The sequence below is a fragment of the Balaenoptera acutorostrata genome, chromosome 1 (assembly GCF_949987535.1).
Source record: "Balaenoptera acutorostrata chromosome 1, mBalAcu1.1, whole genome shotgun sequence".
Lineage (NCBI taxonomy): Eukaryota > Metazoa > Chordata > Mammalia > Artiodactyla > Balaenopteridae > Balaenoptera > Balaenoptera acutorostrata.
Window position 1 is genome coordinate 26,268,454 of NC_080064.1, and position 19,353 is coordinate 26,287,806.

The following is a 19,353-nucleotide window of genomic DNA, read 5'->3' on the forward strand; positions in this document are numbered from 1 at the left end:
ATTCATTGGTGATCTCTGCCCGAATCAGCTACTACACAGAGAGTTGCATAGAAAATGTTTGATTTCCTAAATATATCATTTCTTCTACAATTACTAGCTAGCATACTTGTATGAAGATTTCAGGTTTTTTTTTAGTATCACTATTACCTCATGAATTAAAAAAAATCAATGTCTTCTAATCAGTTATAGTCAGTATTCTTTTTGATGCTCAATTTGTCCCAGTTTTGACCAATGAGAAATCCTTCAAGCGGGCTCCTATGTTTTCTGACATGACCCCATTAGTCTTTCTTTTTTTGATTGTGATAAAAAAAAGTAACATAAAATTTGCCATCTTAATCATTTTAAGTGTATAGTTCAGTAGTGTTAAGTTTATTCACATTGTTGTGAAACAGATCTCTAGAACTTTTTTATCTTGCAAATCTCAAACTCTACACCCGTTAAAAAATAACTAGCCTTCCCCTGCCACTCCCCCAAAACCCCTGGTAATCACCATACTACTTTTTTTTTTTTAATAAATTTATTTATTTTATTTATTTTTGGCTGCATTGGGTCTTCATTGCTGCGTGCGGGCTTTCTCTAGTTGTGGCGAGTGGGGGCTACTCTTCGTTGTGGTGCGCGGGCTTCTCACTGCGGTGGCTTCTCTTGTTGCGGAGCACGGGCTCTAGGCTCGCGGGCTTCAGTAGTTGTGGCATATGGGCTCTAGAGCGCAGGCTCAGTAGTTGTGGCGCACGGGCTTAGTTGCTCTGCAGCATGTGGGATCTTCCCAGACCAGGGCTCGAACCCGTGTCCCCTGCATTGGCAGGCGGATTCTTAACCGCTGCGCCACCAGGGAAGTCCCCATTCTATTCTTTGTTTCTATGAATTTGAATACTTTAGATAACCTCATATATGTGGAATCATATAGTACTGGTCTTTTTGTGACTGGTTTATTTCACTTAGCATAATGTCTCCTCAAGTTTCATCCATGGGGTAGCATGTGCCAGAATTTCCTTCCTTCTTATGGATGAATAATATTCCACTGTATGTATATATACCACATTTTGTTTATCCATTTCTCCTTTAGTGGACATTTGGATTGCTTCAACCTCTTGGCTGTTGTGAATAGTGCTGCTTATGAACATGGGTGTGCAGATATCTCTTCGAGACCCTGCTTTCAATTCCTTTGGTTATGTCCCCAGAAGTGGGATTGCTGGGTCATATGGTAGTTCTATTTTTAATTTTTTATTGATACTTCCATACTGTTTAACACAGTGATTGTACATTTTGGAATCTCATCAACAGTGCGCAAGGGTTCCAGTTTCTCTACATCCCCACCAATGCTTGTTATTTTCTGTTCTCTGGTAGTAGCTATCCTAATGATTGTTAAATCAGTATTCATTATTTGTATTACAACTAAGTAAATACTGTTTACTGCAAAGCCAAGTAGTGTAGTACTATGGTTTCATTTTTCTTTCTTGAATTATTTGTTTTTCTGGAGTTGTTAATTACCTCACTTTTTTTTTAAACTACAAATGATTCTTTAGAGGGTTGGTAAGATCATTCATTTGAGACCTTTCTTTTCTAATTTAGTGAGGGATGTTAGGAGCAAGAAGAGAGAAAGTCATGCAGTCAACCTGCTATATTTATCTGGAAGTATGCCTTAACTTTTTTTCTTTTTCTTTTTTTTTTTTAAGATTTATTTATTGATTGATTGATTACTATGTTGGGTCTTCGTTTCTGTGCTAGGGCTTCCTGTAGTTGTGGCAAGCAGGGGCTACTCTTCATCGCGGTGCGCGGGCCTCTCACTATTGTGGCCTCTCTTGTTGCGGGGCACAGGCTCCAGAAGCGCAGGCTCAGTAGTTGTGGCTCATGGGCCTAGTTGCTCCGTGGCATGCGGGATCTTCCCAGACCAGGGCGCGAACCCGTGTCCCCTGCATTAGCAGGCAGACTCTCAACCACTGCGCCACCAGGGAAGCCCTCTTTTTTTAAATCAACTTTAATGTGGTATGTTTTACATGCAATAAAATGCACCCATTTTAAGTGTACTTGGTGAGTTTTGACAGAACTGTGCACTTGTGAGATCATCACAGCAATCAAGCTTGATAGAACATTCCCACCACCCTAAAAATTTCCCTTGTGTTCCATCCCAGTCAATCTGTCCCTGCCTCCACTTCAGCTCTAGGAAAGCACTGATTTCTTTTTGGTCATTATAGATTAGATTTGTCTTTTCTAGAGTTACATATAAATGGAATCATGCAGTATGTGCTCTTTTGTGTTTGTTTTCTATTACCTGGAGTAGTTTTTTAAAATAACAAGAAACAACTCCATGTTGTTGCATGTATCAATAGTTCTTATACGTCCACTGCTGAATTTTTCCTTGTATGAATATACCACAGTTTAGTCATTTGTTGATGGACATTTCTCTTTCTAGTTTTTGGTTATTATGAATAAAGCATCTATGAACATTCATATATGGGTTTTTTGTGTGAACATGTGTTCATTTCTCTAGGGAAAATAATTAAGAGTGAAATTGCTGAGTCATTTAGTATGTGTTTTTTTAACTGTATAGGAAACTTCCAAACTGTTTTCCAAAGTGATTATACTATTTTATGGCTTTTGTAAGGCAAAGCTTAGGTTCTTCTTTTTTAATATGAATATCTAGTTGTTCTAACACCATTTATTGAAAAAATTATTCTTTCCATGGGTTTATTTCTGACTTTTCTATTCTGTTCCATTAATATATGTGTGTTTTCTTATGTCAGTATTACACTGTCTTGATTATTATAACTTTATAGTGAGTCTTAAAATTGTTTGGTCCTTTGGATTTCCATAAGTTTTTAAAATCAATTTCATCTTGTCAATTTGTTAAAAAAATACCTGTCGGGTATTTCACTGGGATTGTGTTGAATCTGTAGAACAATTTGGGGAAAGTTGATATCATAACAATATTGAGCCTTCCAATCCATGAACAGGATATAGTTCTCAATTTATTTATGTCTTTAATTTCTCAGCAGTTTTTTGTACAGGTCTTGTACATATTTTGTTAAATTAATTCATAAGTATCTTATGCTTTTTTATGGTATTGCAAGTGATAATTTTTAATTTTCAATTTCTAGCTGGTCATTGCTAGCATATAGATATACAGTTGATTTTTTATGTTGACCTTGTGTCCTACAACCATGCTAAGTTTTTCTATTACTTTTGGTAACTTTTTAATAGACCCCTTAGAAGTTTCTATGTTAACATGACTTTATCTGCAAATAAGGACAGTGTATTTCTTCCTTTCCAATCTATAAGCCTTTTATTTCTTGCCTTACAGCACTGACTAGGATCTCTAGTACATTAAGTATGATATTAGATGTAGATTCATCATAGGTGCTCTTTATCAGGTGAGGAAATTCCCCTTCTATTTGTACTTTGGTGGGAGTTTTTATCATGAATGAATGATGAACTTTGTCAAATGAATTTTCTGCATTTATTCGGATCATACTGTGTTTCTCCTTTATTTTGTAACATGGTGTACTACATTTATTGATTTTTTTGACTGTTAGGCCAATTGCATTCCTGGGATAAAGTCACTGGGTCTTGATGAATTATCCTTTAGTCAATTTGCTAGTATTTTTAAGGGTTTTTATGTCTTGTTTATGAGGAATATTGGTCTTCAATTTTTCTTGTATGTACTGTCCTCCTCTGGTTTAAGTATCATGGTGATGCTGGCTTCATAAATTTAGTTGGGAATTGTTTTCTCCTCAGTTTCTCAGTTTGTGCAGGATTGGTATTGTTTCTTCCTTTAAATATTTGGTAGAATTTACCAATAAAGCCTGGAGTTTTCTTTTTGGCAAGGTTTGTAACTACAGATGTAATAGATACAGGGCTTTTCAGAATTTCTTTATCTTCTTTATCTTGGTAATTTGTGTCTTACAAGGAATTTGTCCATTTTATCTAAGTTGATGAATTTATTGGCATAAAATTATTCATTAAAAATTTCTTTATTATTCCTTTAATTACTGTAGGATCTGTAGTGATGTTCACTGTTTCATTTCTAATATTGGTAATTTGTCTTTTTTTTCTTAAACAAATCTAGTTAAAGGTTTATCGATTTTATTAATTTTTTCCCCAAAGTAAGTTTCTAGTTTCATATTTCTATGTTGTTGGCTATTTTCTTTTCTTCACTTTATTATTTCTTTTCCATTTACTTTGGGTTTAATTTGTTCTTGTTCTCTAGATTTTTAATGTGGAAACTTATGTCATTGATTTGAGACCTTTCTAAGTCTCAAGTTTCCCTTTAAGTGCTACGTAGGTGCATCTCACAAATTTGATGTGTTTTCATTTTCATTTGGTTCAAAGCAATTTCTAATTTTCCTTGTGATTTCTTCTTTGACCTATGGGTTATTTAGAAGTGTGTTGCTTAATTTCCAAATATTTAGGAGTTTTCAGCTATCTTCCTATTATTAATTTCTAGTTTAATTCTGTTGTGGTTAGAGAATATACTTGGTGTGATTTCAATCCTTTTAAATATACTGGTGCTTACTTTATAGGCCAGCATGTGGTCTATCTTGGTGAATGTTCCATGTGTACTTGAAAATGTATATTCTGATGTTGGTAGAGTGTTCTATAAATTTCAATAAGGTTTTGTTGGTTGATGGTAGTGATCAATTCTATATCCTTACAGATTTTCTCATTAAAAGAAGAGTGTTCATATCTTCAACCCTAGTTGTGGATGTTTTTGTTCCTCCTTTCAGTTCTGTCATTTTTTTTTTTTTTTTGGGAGCATTTTCTTTTTTCTTTTTTTAAATTTTATTTATTTATGGCTGTGTTGGGTCTTCGTTTCTGTGCGAGGGCTTTCTCTAGTTGCGGCAAGCGGGGGCCACTCTTCATCGCGGTGCGCGGGCCTCTCACTATCGTGGCCTCTCTTGTTGCGGAGCACAGGCTCCAGACGCGCAGGCTCAGTAGTTGTGGCTCACAGGCGTAGTTGCTCCGCGGCATGTGGGATCTTCCCAGACCAGGGCTCGAACCCGTGTCCCCTGCATTGGCAGGCGGATTCTTAACCGCTGCGCCACCAGGGAAGTCCCCATTCTATTCTTTGTTTCTATGAATTTGAATACTTTAGATAACCTCATATATGTGGAATCATATAGTACTGGTCTTTTTGTGACTGGTTTATTTCACTTAGCATAATGTCTCCTCAAGTTTCATCCATGGGGTAGCATGTGCCAGAATTTCCTTCCTTCTTATGGATGAATAATATTCCACTGTATGTATATATACCACATTTTGTTTATCCATTTCTCCTTTAGTGGACATTTGGATTGCTTCAACCTCTTGGCTGTTGTGAATAGTGCTGCTTATGAACATGGGTGTGCAGATATCTCTTCGAGACCCTGCTTTCAATTCCTTTGGTTATGTCCCCAGAAGTGGGATTGCTGGGTCATATGGTAGTTCTATTTTTAATTTTTTATTGATACTTCCATACTGTTTAACACAGTGATTGTACATTTTGGAATCTCATCAACAGTGCGCAAGGGTTCCAGTTTCTCTACATCCCCACCAATGCTTGTTATTTTCTGTTCTCTGGTAGTAGCTATCCTAATGATTGTTAAATCAGTATTCATTATTTGTATTACAACTAAGTAAATACTGTTTACTGCAAAGCCAAGTAGTGTAGTACTATGGTTTCATTTTTCTTTCTTGAATTATTTGTTTTTCTGGAGTTGTTAATTACCTCACTTTTTTTTTAAACTACAAATGATTCTTTAGAGGGTTGGTAAGATCATTCATTTGAGACCTTTCTTTTCTAATTTAGTGAGGGATGTTAGGAGCAAGAAGAGAGAAAGTCATGCAGTCAACCTGCTATATTTATCTGGAAGTATGCCTTAACTTTTTTTCTTTTTCTTTTTTTTTTTTAAGATTTATTTATTGATTGATTGATTACTATGTTGGGTCTTCGTTTCTGTGCTAGGGCTTCCTGTAGTTGTGGCAAGCAGGGGCTACTCTTCATCGCGGTGCGCGGGCCTCTCACTATTGTGGCCTCTCTTGTTGCGGGGCACAGGCTCCAGAAGCGCAGGCTCAGTAGTTGTGGCTCATGGGCCTAGTTGCTCCGTGGCATGCGGGATCTTCCCAGACCAGGGCGCGAACCCGTGTCCCCTGCATTAGCAGGCAGACTCTCAACCACTGCGCCACCAGGGAAGCCCTCTTTTTTTAAATCAACTTTAATGTGGTATGTTTTACATGCAATAAAATGCACCCATTTTAAGTGTACTTGGTGAGTTTTGACAGAACTGTGCACTTGTGAGATCATCACAGCAATCAAGCTTGATAGAACATTCCCACCACCCTAAAAATTTCCCTTGTGTTCCATCCCAGTCAATCTGTCCCTGCCTCCACTTCAGCTCTAGGAAAGCACTGATTTCTTTTTGGTCATTATAGATTAGATTTGTCTTTTCTAGAGTTACATATAAATGGAATCATGCAGTATGTGCTCTTTTGTGTTTGTTTTCTATTACCTGGAGTAGTTTTTTAAAATAACAAGAAACAACTCCATGTTGTTGCATGTATCAATAGTTCTTATACGTCCACTGCTGAATTTTTCCTTGTATGAATATACCACAGTTTAGTCATTTGTTGATGGACATTTCTCTTTCTAGTTTTTGGTTATTATGAATAAAGCATCTATGAACATTCATATATGGGTTTTTTGTGTGAACATGTGTTCATTTCTCTAGGGAAAATAATTAAGAGTGAAATTGCTGAGTCATTTAGTATGTGTTTTTTTAACTGTATAGGAAACTTCCAAACTGTTTTCCAAAGTGATTATACTATTTTATGGCTTTTGTAAGGCAAAGCTTAGGTTCTTCTTTTTTAATATGAATATCTAGTTGTTCTAACACCATTTATTGAAAAAATTATTCTTTCCATGGGTTTATTTCTGACTTTTCTATTCTGTTCCATTAATATATGTGTGTTTTCTTATGTCAGTATTACACTGTCTTGATTATTATAACTTTATAGTGAGTCTTAAAATTGTTTGGTCCTTTGGATTTCCATAAGTTTTTAAAATCAATTTCATCTTGTCAATTTGTTAAAAAAATACCTGTCGGGTATTTCACTGGGATTGTGTTGAATCTGTAGAACAATTTGGGGAAAGTTGATATCATAACAATATTGAGCCTTCCAATCCATGAACAGGATATAGTTCTCAATTTATTTATGTCTTTAATTTCTCAGCAGTTTTTTGTACAGGTCTTGTACATATTTTGTTAAATTAATTCATAAGTATCTTATGCTTTTTTATGGTATTGCAAGTGATAATTTTTAATTTTCAATTTCTAGCTGGTCATTGCTAGCATATAGATATACAGTTGATTTTTTATGTTGACCTTGTGTCCTACAACCATGCTAAGTTTTTCTATTACTTTTGGTAACTTTTTAATAGACCCCTTAGAAGTTTCTATGTTAACATGACTTTATCTGCAAATAAGGACAGTGTATTTCTTCCTTTCCAATCTATAAGCCTTTTATTTCTTGCCTTACAGCACTGACTAGGATCTCTAGTACATTAAGTATGATATTAGATGTAGATTCATCATAGGTGCTCTTTATCAGGTGAGGAAATTCCCCTTCTATTTGTACTTTGGTGGGAGTTTTTATCATGAATGAATGATGAACTTTGTCAAATGAATTTTCTGCATTTATTCGGATCATACTGTGTTTCTCCTTTATTTTGTAACATGGTGTACTACATTTATTGATTTTTTTGACTGTTAGGCCAATTGCATTCCTGGGATAAAGTCACTGGGTCTTGATGAATTATCCTTTAGTCAATTTGCTAGTATTTTTAAGGGTTTTTATGTCTTGTTTATGAGGAATATTGGTCTTCAATTTTTCTTGTATGTACTGTCCTCCTCTGGTTTAAGTATCATGGTGATGCTGGCTTCATAAATTTAGTTGGGAATTGTTTTCTCCTCAGTTTCTCAGTTTGTGCAGGATTGGTATTGTTTCTTCCTTTAAATATTTGGTAGAATTTACCAATAAAGCCTGGAGTTTTCTTTTTGGCAAGGTTTGTAACTACAGATGTAATAGATACAGGGCTTTTCAGAATTTCTTTATCTTCTTTATCTTGGTAATTTGTGTCTTACAAGGAATTTGTCCATTTTATCTAAGTTGATGAATTTATTGGCATAAAATTATTCATTAAAAATTTCTTTATTATTCCTTTAATTACTGTAGGATCTGTAGTGATGTTCACTGTTTCATTTCTAATATTGGTAATTTGTCTTTTTTTTCTTAAACAAATCTAGTTAAAGGTTTATCGATTTTATTAATTTTTTCCCCAAAGTAAGTTTCTAGTTTCATATTTCTATGTTGTTGGCTATTTTCTTTTCTTCACTTTATTATTTCTTTTCCATTTACTTTGGGTTTAATTTGTTCTTGTTCTCTAGATTTTTAATGTGGAAACTTATGTCATTGATTTGAGACCTTTCTAAGTCTCAAGTTTCCCTTTAAGTGCTACGTAGGTGCATCTCACAAATTTGATGTGTTTTCATTTTCATTTGGTTCAAAGCAATTTCTAATTTTCCTTGTGATTTCTTCTTTGACCTATGGGTTATTTAGAAGTGTGTTGCTTAATTTCCAAATATTTAGGAGTTTTCAGCTATCTTCCTATTATTAATTTCTAGTTTAATTCTGTTGTGGTTAGAGAATATACTTGGTGTGATTTCAATCCTTTTAAATATACTGGTGCTTACTTTATAGGCCAGCATGTGGTCTATCTTGGTGAATGTTCCATGTGTACTTGAAAATGTATATTCTGATGTTGGTAGAGTGTTCTATAAATTTCAATAAGGTTTTGTTGGTTGATGGTAGTGATCAATTCTATATCCTTACAGATTTTCTCATTAAAAGAAGAGTGTTCATATCTTCAACCCTAGTTGTGGATGTTTTTGTTCCTCCTTTCAGTTCTGTCATTTTTTTTTTTTTTTTGGGAGCATTTTCTTTTTTCTTTTTTTAAATTTTATTTATTTATGGCTGTGTTGGGTCTTCGTTTCTGTGCGAGGGCTTTCTCTAGTTGCGGCAAGCGGGGGCCACTCTTCATCGCGGTGCGCGGGCCTCTCACTATCGTGGCCTCTCTTGTTGCGGAGCACAGGCTCCAGACGCGCAGGCTCAGTAGTTGTGGCTCACAGGCGTAGTTGCTCCGCGGCATGTGGGATCTTCCCAGACCAGGGCTCGAACCCGTGTCCCCTGCATTGGCAGGCGGATTCTTAACCGCTGCGCCACCAGGGAAGTCCCCATTCTATTCTTTGTTTCTATGAATTTGAATACTTTAGATAACCTCATATATGTGGAATCATATAGTACTGGTCTTTTTGTGACTGGTTTATTTCACTTAGCATAATGTCTCCTCAAGTTTCATCCATGGGGTAGCATGTGCCAGAATTTCCTTCCTTCTTATGGATGAATAATATTCCACTGTATGTATATATACCACATTTTGTTTATCCATTTCTCCTTTAGTGGACATTTGGATTGCTTCAACCTCTTGGCTGTTGTGAATAGTGCTGCTTATGAACATGGGTGTGCAGATATCTCTTCGAGACCCTGCTTTCAATTCCTTTGGTTATGTCCCCAGAAGTGGGATTGCTGGGTCATATGGTAGTTCTATTTTTAATTTTTTATTGATACTTCCATACTGTTTAACACAGTGATTGTACATTTTGGAATCTCATCAACAGTGCGCAAGGGTTCCAGTTTCTCTACATCCCCACCAATGCTTGTTATTTTCTGTTCTCTGGTAGTAGCTATCCTAATGATTGTTAAATCAGTATTCATTATTTGTATTACAACTAAGTAAATACTGTTTACTGCAAAGCCAAGTAGTGTAGTACTATGGTTTCATTTTTCTTTCTTGAATTATTTGTTTTTCTGGAGTTGTTAATTACCTCACTTTTTTTTTAAACTACAAATGATTCTTTAGAGGGTTGGTAAGATCATTCATTTGAGACCTTTCTTTTCTAATTTAGTGAGGGATGTTAGGAGCAAGAAGAGAGAAAGTCATGCAGTCAACCTGCTATATTTATCTGGAAGTATGCCTTAACTTTTTTTCTTTTTCTTTTTTTTTTTTAAGATTTATTTATTGATTGATTGATTACTATGTTGGGTCTTCGTTTCTGTGCTAGGGCTTCCTGTAGTTGTGGCAAGCAGGGGCTACTCTTCATCGCGGTGCGCGGGCCTCTCACTATTGTGGCCTCTCTTGTTGCGGGGCACAGGCTCCAGAAGCGCAGGCTCAGTAGTTGTGGCTCATGGGCCTAGTTGCTCCGTGGCATGCGGGATCTTCCCAGACCAGGGCGCGAACCCGTGTCCCCTGCATTAGCAGGCAGACTCTCAACCACTGCGCCACCAGGGAAGCCCTCTTTTTTTAAATCAACTTTAATGTGGTATGTTTTACATGCAATAAAATGCACCCATTTTAAGTGTACTTGGTGAGTTTTGACAGAACTGTGCACTTGTGAGATCATCACAGCAATCAAGCTTGATAGAACATTCCCACCACCCTAAAAATTTCCCTTGTGTTCCATCCCAGTCAATCTGTCCCTGCCTCCACTTCAGCTCTAGGAAAGCACTGATTTCTTTTTGGTCATTATAGATTAGATTTGTCTTTTCTAGAGTTACATATAAATGGAATCATGCAGTATGTGCTCTTTTGTGTTTGTTTTCTATTACCTGGAGTAGTTTTTTAAAATAACAAGAAACAACTCCATGTTGTTGCATGTATCAATAGTTCTTATACGTCCACTGCTGAATTTTTCCTTGTATGAATATACCACAGTTTAGTCATTTGTTGATGGACATTTCTCTTTCTAGTTTTTGGTTATTATGAATAAAGCATCTATGAACATTCATATATGGGTTTTTTGTGTGAACATGTGTTCATTTCTCTAGGGAAAATAATTAAGAGTGAAATTGCTGAGTCATTTAGTATGTGTTTTTTTAACTGTATAGGAAACTTCCAAACTGTTTTCCAAAGTGATTATACTATTTTATGGCTTTTGTAAGGCAAAGCTTAGGTTCTTCTTTTTTAATATGAATATCTAGTTGTTCTAACACCATTTATTGAAAAAATTATTCTTTCCATGGGTTTATTTCTGACTTTTCTATTCTGTTCCATTAATATATGTGTGTTTTCTTATGTCAGTATTACACTGTCTTGATTATTATAACTTTATAGTGAGTCTTAAAATTGTTTGGTCCTTTGGATTTCCATAAGTTTTTAAAATCAATTTCATCTTGTCAATTTGTTAAAAAAATACCTGTCGGGTATTTCACTGGGATTGTGTTGAATCTGTAGAACAATTTGGGGAAAGTTGATATCATAACAATATTGAGCCTTCCAATCCATGAACAGGATATAGTTCTCAATTTATTTATGTCTTTAATTTCTCAGCAGTTTTTTGTACAGGTCTTGTACATATTTTGTTAAATTAATTCATAAGTATCTTATGCTTTTTTATGGTATTGCAAGTGATAATTTTTAATTTTCAATTTCTAGCTGGTCATTGCTAGCATATAGATATACAGTTGATTTTTTATGTTGACCTTGTGTCCTACAACCATGCTAAGTTTTTCTATTACTTTTGGTAACTTTTTAATAGACCCCTTAGAAGTTTCTATGTTAACATGACTTTATCTGCAAATAAGGACAGTGTATTTCTTCCTTTCCAATCTATAAGCCTTTTATTTCTTGCCTTACAGCACTGACTAGGATCTCTAGTACATTAAGTATGATATTAGATGTAGATTCATCATAGGTGCTCTTTATCAGGTGAGGAAATTCCCCTTCTATTTGTACTTTGGTGGGAGTTTTTATCATGAATGAATGATGAACTTTGTCAAATGAATTTTCTGCATTTATTCGGATCATACTGTGTTTCTCCTTTATTTTGTAACATGGTGTACTACATTTATTGATTTTTTTGACTGTTAGGCCAATTGCATTCCTGGGATAAAGTCACTGGGTCTTGATGAATTATCCTTTAGTCAATTTGCTAGTATTTTTAAGGGTTTTTATGTCTTGTTTATGAGGAATATTGGTCTTCAATTTTTCTTGTATGTACTGTCCTCCTCTGGTTTAAGTATCATGGTGATGCTGGCTTCATAAATTTAGTTGGGAATTGTTTTCTCCTCAGTTTCTCAGTTTGTGCAGGATTGGTATTGTTTCTTCCTTTAAATATTTGGTAGAATTTACCAATAAAGCCTGGAGTTTTCTTTTTGGCAAGGTTTGTAACTACAGATGTAATAGATACAGGGCTTTTCAGAATTTCTTTATCTTCTTTATCTTGGTAATTTGTGTCTTACAAGGAATTTGTCCATTTTATCTAAGTTGATGAATTTATTGGCATAAAATTATTCATTAAAAATTTCTTTATTATTCCTTTAATTACTGTAGGATCTGTAGTGATGTTCACTGTTTCATTTCTAATATTGGTAATTTGTCTTTTTTTTCTTAAACAAATCTAGTTAAAGGTTTATCGATTTTATTAATTTTTTCCCCAAAGTAAGTTTCTAGTTTCATATTTCTATGTTGTTGGCTATTTTCTTTTCTTCACTTTATTATTTCTTTTCCATTTACTTTGGGTTTAATTTGTTCTTGTTCTCTAGATTTTTAATGTGGAAACTTATGTCATTGATTTGAGACCTTTCTAAGTCTCAAGTTTCCCTTTAAGTGCTACGTAGGTGCATCTCACAAATTTGATGTGTTTTCATTTTCATTTGGTTCAAAGCAATTTCTAATTTTCCTTGTGATTTCTTCTTTGACCTATGGGTTATTTAGAAGTGTGTTGCTTAATTTCCAAATATTTAGGAGTTTTCAGCTATCTTCCTATTATTAATTTCTAGTTTAATTCTGTTGTGGTTAGAGAATATACTTGGTGTGATTTCAATCCTTTTAAATATACTGGTGCTTACTTTATAGGCCAGCATGTGGTCTATCTTGGTGAATGTTCCATGTGTACTTGAAAATGTATATTCTGATGTTGGTAGAGTGTTCTATAAATTTCAATAAGGTTTTGTTGGTTGATGGTAGTGATCAATTCTATATCCTTACAGATTTTCTCATTAAAAGAAGAGTGTTCATATCTTCAACCCTAGTTGTGGATGTTTTTGTTCCTCCTTTCAGTTCTGTCATTTTTTTTTTTTTTTTGGGAGCATTTTCTTTTTTCTTTTTTTAAATTTTATTTATTTATGGCTGTGTTGGGTCTTCGTTTCTGTGCGAGGGCTTTCTCTAGTTGCGGCAAGCGGGGGCCACTCTTCATCGCGGTGCGCGGGCCTCTCACTATCGTGGCCTCTCTTGTTGCGGAGCACAGGCTCCAGACGCGCAGGCTCAGTAGTTGTGGCTCACAGGCGTAGTTGCTCCGCGGCATGTGGGATCTTCCCAGACCAGGGCTCAAACCCGTGTCCCCTGCATTGGCAGGCAGACTCTCAACCACTGCGCCACCAGGGAAGCCCCCCAGTTCTGTCATTTTTGCCTCATGTATTTTGAAATGCTGCCATTAGATGTGTGTACATTTAGGAATATTATGTCCTCGTGAAGAATTGACCCCTTTATCATTATGAACTGTCTCTTTTTACTCTCAGTAATATTCCTTGTTTTAGAGTTTAATTTGTCTGATTTAAATAGCCATTCGAGCTTTCTTTTGACTAGTGTTTGCATGATATGTTTTTTTCATCCTTTTACTTTTTTAAAAAATTATTTATTTATTTATTTATTTATTTTTGGCTGTGTTGTGTCTTCATTTCTGTGCGAGGGCTTTCTCTAATTGTGGCAAGCGGGGGCCACTCTTCATCGCAGTGCGCGGGCCTCTCACTATCGCGGCCTCTCTTGTTGCGGAGCACAGGCTCCAGACACGCAGGCTCAGTAATTGTGGCTCACGGGCCCAGTTGCTCCGTGGCATGTGGGATCTTCCCAGACCAGGGCTCGAACCCGTGTCCCCTGCATTGGCAGGCAGACTCCCAACCACTGCGCCACCAGGGAAGCCCCATCCTTTTACTTTTAAACTATCTATATGTTTAAAGTGGATGTCTTGTAGACAGCATATAGTTGAGTCTTGTTTCCCCCTGGTCTCACAATCTGTCTTTTTTTTTTTTTTTTTTTTTTTTTTTAATTTGTTTTTGGCTGTGTTGGGTCTTCGTTTCTGTGCGAGGGCTTTCTCTAGTTGTGGCAAGCGGGGACCACTCTTCATCGCGGTGCGCGGGCCTCTCACTATCACGGCCTCTCTTGTTGCGGAGCACAGGCTCCAGACGCGCAGGCTCAGTAGTTGTGGCTCACGGGCCCAGTTGCTCCGCGGCATGTGGGATCTTCCCAGACCAGGGCTTGAACCCGTGTCCTCTACATTGGCAGGCAGATTCTCAACCACTGTGCCACCAGGGAAGCCCTCACAATCTGTCTTTTAATTCAAGTGTTACTCCAGTTACATTTAATGTAATTATCAGTAGGGTTGGATTTAAATTAACTGCCATCTTACTACTTTTTTTTGTTTGTATTTTTTTTTGTTTTAATTAATTAATTTGTTTATTTATTTTTGGCTGTGTCTTCTCTTCGTTTCTGTGTGCGGGCTTTCTCTAGTTGCGGCGAGCGGTGGCCACTCTTCATTGCGATGCGTGGGCCTCTCACTATCGCGGCCTCTCTTGTTGCGGAGCACAGGCTCCAGACGCGCAGGCTCAGTAGTTGTGGCTCATGGGCCCAGTTGCTCCGCGGCATGTGGGATCTTCCCAGACCAGGGCTCAAACCCATGTCCCCTGCATTGACAGGCAGATTCTCAACCACTGCGCCACCAGGGAAGCCCCTACTACTTGTTTTCTATTTGTCTATAGGTTCGTTGTTTCTTCTTTCATCTTTTCCTGTGTTTTTTTTTGTTTTGGTTTTTTGGGGGGTTTTTTTTGAGTATTTTTTAGTATTCCGTTTTATCTCCGTGCTTGACTTATTACCTATACATCTTTGTTTTATTTTCAGTGGTTGTTCTAGGGTAGTAGTTCTCACAGTTTCTGGTCTCAGGACTTGTTTAGACTCTTACAGATTATTCATACTCTTAAAAATTGAGGACCCCAAAATGTTTTTGTTTGTTTGCGTTGTATCTATCTATCTATACGCAACCATATTAAAAGTTATAACTGGTAAATTGTTAAAATATTTATTAATATATTTTAAGGTAATTCATTGCATGTTAACATAATGTTTTTATTAAAAATAACTATAATTTTCAAAACAAAACCAAAATTTTAGGGAGAAGAATGCATTGATTTACATTTTTGCAAATTTCTTTTAACATCTGGCTTAATAGAAAACTACCAGATTCTCATGTGGTTCTGCGTTCTGTATAATGTTGTGTAGCCTCTTGAAAACTCCCCAGTACACTTTTGAGAGATTGCAAGTAGTAAAAACAAATAACATCTTAGTGCTGTTATGAAAATAATTTTGATCTTGTGAAGCCTCAGAAGGGTGTTGAGGACTCCCACGGATCCTGGGACATACTTTGAGAACTGTTGCTCTATAGTTTACAATACAGATCTTTAACTTTAATCAGTCTACCTTCAAATAATATACCGCTTAACATATACTGTAAGGCCCTAACAATAGTACCCTTCCAAATCTCCATTTTTTGTTACTGTTTTTATGCATATTATATATACATATATTATAAACTCTTCAATACATTATTGCTTTTACTTTATTTTTTTGTTTTTAAAAAATATTTATTTATTTATTTTGGCTGCTCTGGGTCTTAGTTGTGGCACGTGGGATCTTCACTGCGGCATGCAGACTCTTAGTTGCGGCATGCACGTGGAATCTAGTTCCCTGACCAGGGATCGAACCCAGGCCCCCTGCATTGGGGGCGCAGAGCCTTACCCACTGGAACACCAGGGCAGTCCCTGATTATTGCTTTTACTTTAAACAGTTATCTTTTAAAGACACTTTTTAAATGAGAAAAGGGCTTTTGTATTTACTCACATATTTACAATTTCCAGTGCTCTTGATTCCTTTCCTTCTCATATTTTCTTTTTTTCCTGATGAACTCCTTTTAGTGTCTTATAGTGCAGGTCTGCTGTTGTGAAGTCTCTGCTTTTGTTTACTTATTTTATATTTGTTTTGCCTTCATTAAAAAAAACTTTTTATTTTGAAAAATTATAAACTCATAGACTCATAAGAAGTTTTGAGTCTCACCTCAATTGTTTCCCTTCCCTTAGGGATTACAGTTCTGAGCAGTCCGAATACAGTTGTTTCATACATTTTGCCCAGTCTGTAGTTGCTTACAGTGGAGGTATGCCCATTCATTATGATTAGAAGTGGAAGTCTGCTTTGATTTTTACTGAAGACCATAAGCAGCAGTGGTTATGTAAATTCTGTTTCTACATTTGCCATTACTGTTGAGAACATTCATACATTGTTCAGTATCCCCTATACAATACAACACTGCAGAAATGAGTTATATAATAATTCCTGTTTCTTTCATTTGTTTTTTGCCTTATATGCATGGGAAAAAATCAGTCGATATTTGTACTAGATCATCACACTTTTGTTGGCCTGGATGTTTGCATTCTGGCTTTCTACTTAATCTTTTTTTCCTTTTTTTTTTTTTTTTGGCCACACTGTGTGACTTGTGGGATGTGGGATCTTAGTTCCCCGACCAAACATTGAACCTGGCCCATCAGCAGTGAGAGCATGGAGACCTAACCACTGGACCGCCAGGGAATTCCCTATTCCTATTTTATTAATCTTTTTGTAAAAGCAGTAGCCTATACCCCTGTAGCACATTTTTTTTTCTTTCCTTCCCTCTTCATTCCCTCCCCTGTATTAGGTAATTTTTTGATTGCATTGAATAAAGACATTGTGATTGCCTTTAAGTAACTGAGTTTAAGGATTTACAGGAAAAGATGAAGATTAGAGGCTCAACAACATAGCTCGGCCTCATAATAAAAAGAATCAACCATAGAGCCAGGCCCCCTCAGAAATGGATGCCTTTGTTCCCTTTTCAATAGGTTTTCCATGCTGAGTTAGTGATTCTGGTACTTCTAATCTTATCTATCTCTGTGACTAGTGCTTCTGCTGCTCTCTGTTAGCTATCTCAAGTGTCTGTCCTCTCCTAGAGCCCTGCCTCTGTGTGCTGTTCTCTCTCTTGTTCTCATTATTAAAGCTCACATTCACATTCCAAGGGAGAGTATCTGATTGATTCACTTAATGACCTATTGGTGCCAGGCCAGGTGCCAGATCTTAGGTCATTAGTCAGCAGAGAGAGTCTGTGTTCTTGGTCATGTGGTACAAAGTATGGTGATGTATAAGACCTGTCAGAAGGGCCATTGGCATAGCAAGCATTCAGCGTTATCATTACTCCTCCTTTGTAACAATTGACTTACTTTTAACCTATTAAGGATAGTTACTAGACTGGATTTTTCCCCAAATCAGTCAGCTGCATATTTATAGATTGTTTCGGTGAACCGCTGATCTCATCTCTGAAATGTTGAGGTTTTTTCCTCCTAATTTCATTCTTAGATGAATTTCATTCTTAGCCACAAAACAAAGGACAGTCTTTACCACCTTTTAGCCACAACTTAAAATAAACCTGTGGTACTGATTGTTGGTCCAAGAAAGCCCATCTGTTGGAAACGATGAAAAGAGAAAATTTAAATGTTTCTATTCTTGTTAGCATCTCTAAATTTGGAGGAAGAAGAGATTGAAGCTATGAGCTGAAATAAGGTTTTTGGATTAATAGCCCCACATGGGTTTGAATCCTGGCTTTCCCATTTACTAGATGATAGATGAGTATCTTTTCTAAGCTTCAGTTTTTTCATGAATAAAATGGAGATAATGGTATTTGCCTCATGTGGTTGTTAGGATTAAGTGATAGGATACATGCAAAGCAGTTAGCAGAGTGCCTGGCACATTATAAATGCTTGATAAATATTAGCTCCCATTATCTCTAGATCAATAACCCTTATTAATAATAAAGGTTAAAGGTTACCCTGGTACATCAGTAAGTTCTTAGTGCTAATGAAAACTAACATTTCTTGGTACATAAGCCGAGACAATAATTATTGAGCCTTTGTTTACTCAGCGTTGTGCTGAGGTACCAACTGGGTATACAAGACATATTGCAATATGATTCTTGCTTTCTAATCCCCACAGTGAAATGTCAGTCCTAGAAAATTTTTCAGGAAACTCAACCCTATGATGGTATTCTGTTATTGGAATTTGGGCTCTGTCACTAGCTGTGTGACCTTGGACCAGTTACTTCTCTGTGCCTCTTCATCTGTAAATTGGAGGAAATACCTTGTAGGATTATTGTAAGGAATAAATATGTTCATATATGTAAAGCACATAGGATACTGCCTGAAACATGGTAAATGCTATATGTAAGTTGCTGCTGCTAGATTATGACGCCTAGCAGTTGAATACTTGAAGCCTCATTGGGCCTAATCGATCAGTCTTTTTCTTCTTTTAGTTTACAGTGAATAGGTTTCTTTGTAGGAGGTTTATAGGTATATCTTTAGTCTCCATCGTCAGGACAGTTTTATAGAGTCTACATGGTAAGAGATGAGTGAGCTGAAGGACATGGTCTGCAGATAATCTTGTCCCATTTGAGACTGGACACCAGACTTTCCATATCTTGCCAGCCCTCCTTTGGTGATGCTTTGGCAGGAAAAATGTATCTTGAAATTCTTGCAAAGCTGATTTCCTCACCATTGAAATGTCCTTTTTGTGGGGGCTAGAGGGAGGGGGATGCTAGTGATATGAAAGTATGGTAAAGGAAAAGCAATTTGAGTAGAGACCTTTGATTTTAGCTTAACAAATCAAACAGGCAAGGGATTTTCTAATCAAAAGCTACTTCTCTCTTAAAGGGAAAACTCATTTCTGATTTGTATTTCCTTCTCAAGAAGTGAGATTAATATGTTTTATTTCCATATTAGTGAGATTGAACATCTTTTCATTACGTTTATTGATTACTTGTATTAGTTTTGAGAATTACCTATTCATGTCCTTGACCTCTTTTGTTTTGTTTGTTTGATGAGGAGACTTATCTTTGCAGAATAAGGACAGTAAATCCTTGCAAATACGTTTCAGGTACATTATTCATTTTGTCAGTTGTCTTCTTTTACCCTTGGTTGTGCTTTTTTATTTTAACTGCATAGAAACTTTTAATGTAATGAATCTATAAATTTTTGCTGAAAAGTATCATCTCATTATGGTTAGAGAATTTCTGCTGAGTGTTATAAAGCATGTCATAGTTTATATGTAGACTGATCCATTTAATAAGCATTTTTTCCTTATAAATAGGTGATTGATTGTCACAGGCTTTGAAGAGTCTTTGCAAGCTAACATAGTCCCGAGGC

At 36.3% G+C, this 19,353-nt stretch overlaps 1 protein-coding gene across 6 annotated transcripts in view; it reads left to right on the forward strand.

Moving 5' to 3' along the window:
• The window catches only part of S100PBP (S100P binding protein), a 41,229-nt gene that overhangs the window by 15,405 nt on the left and 6,471 nt on the right, over positions 1 to 19,353 (forward strand). The window lies entirely within an intron of this gene.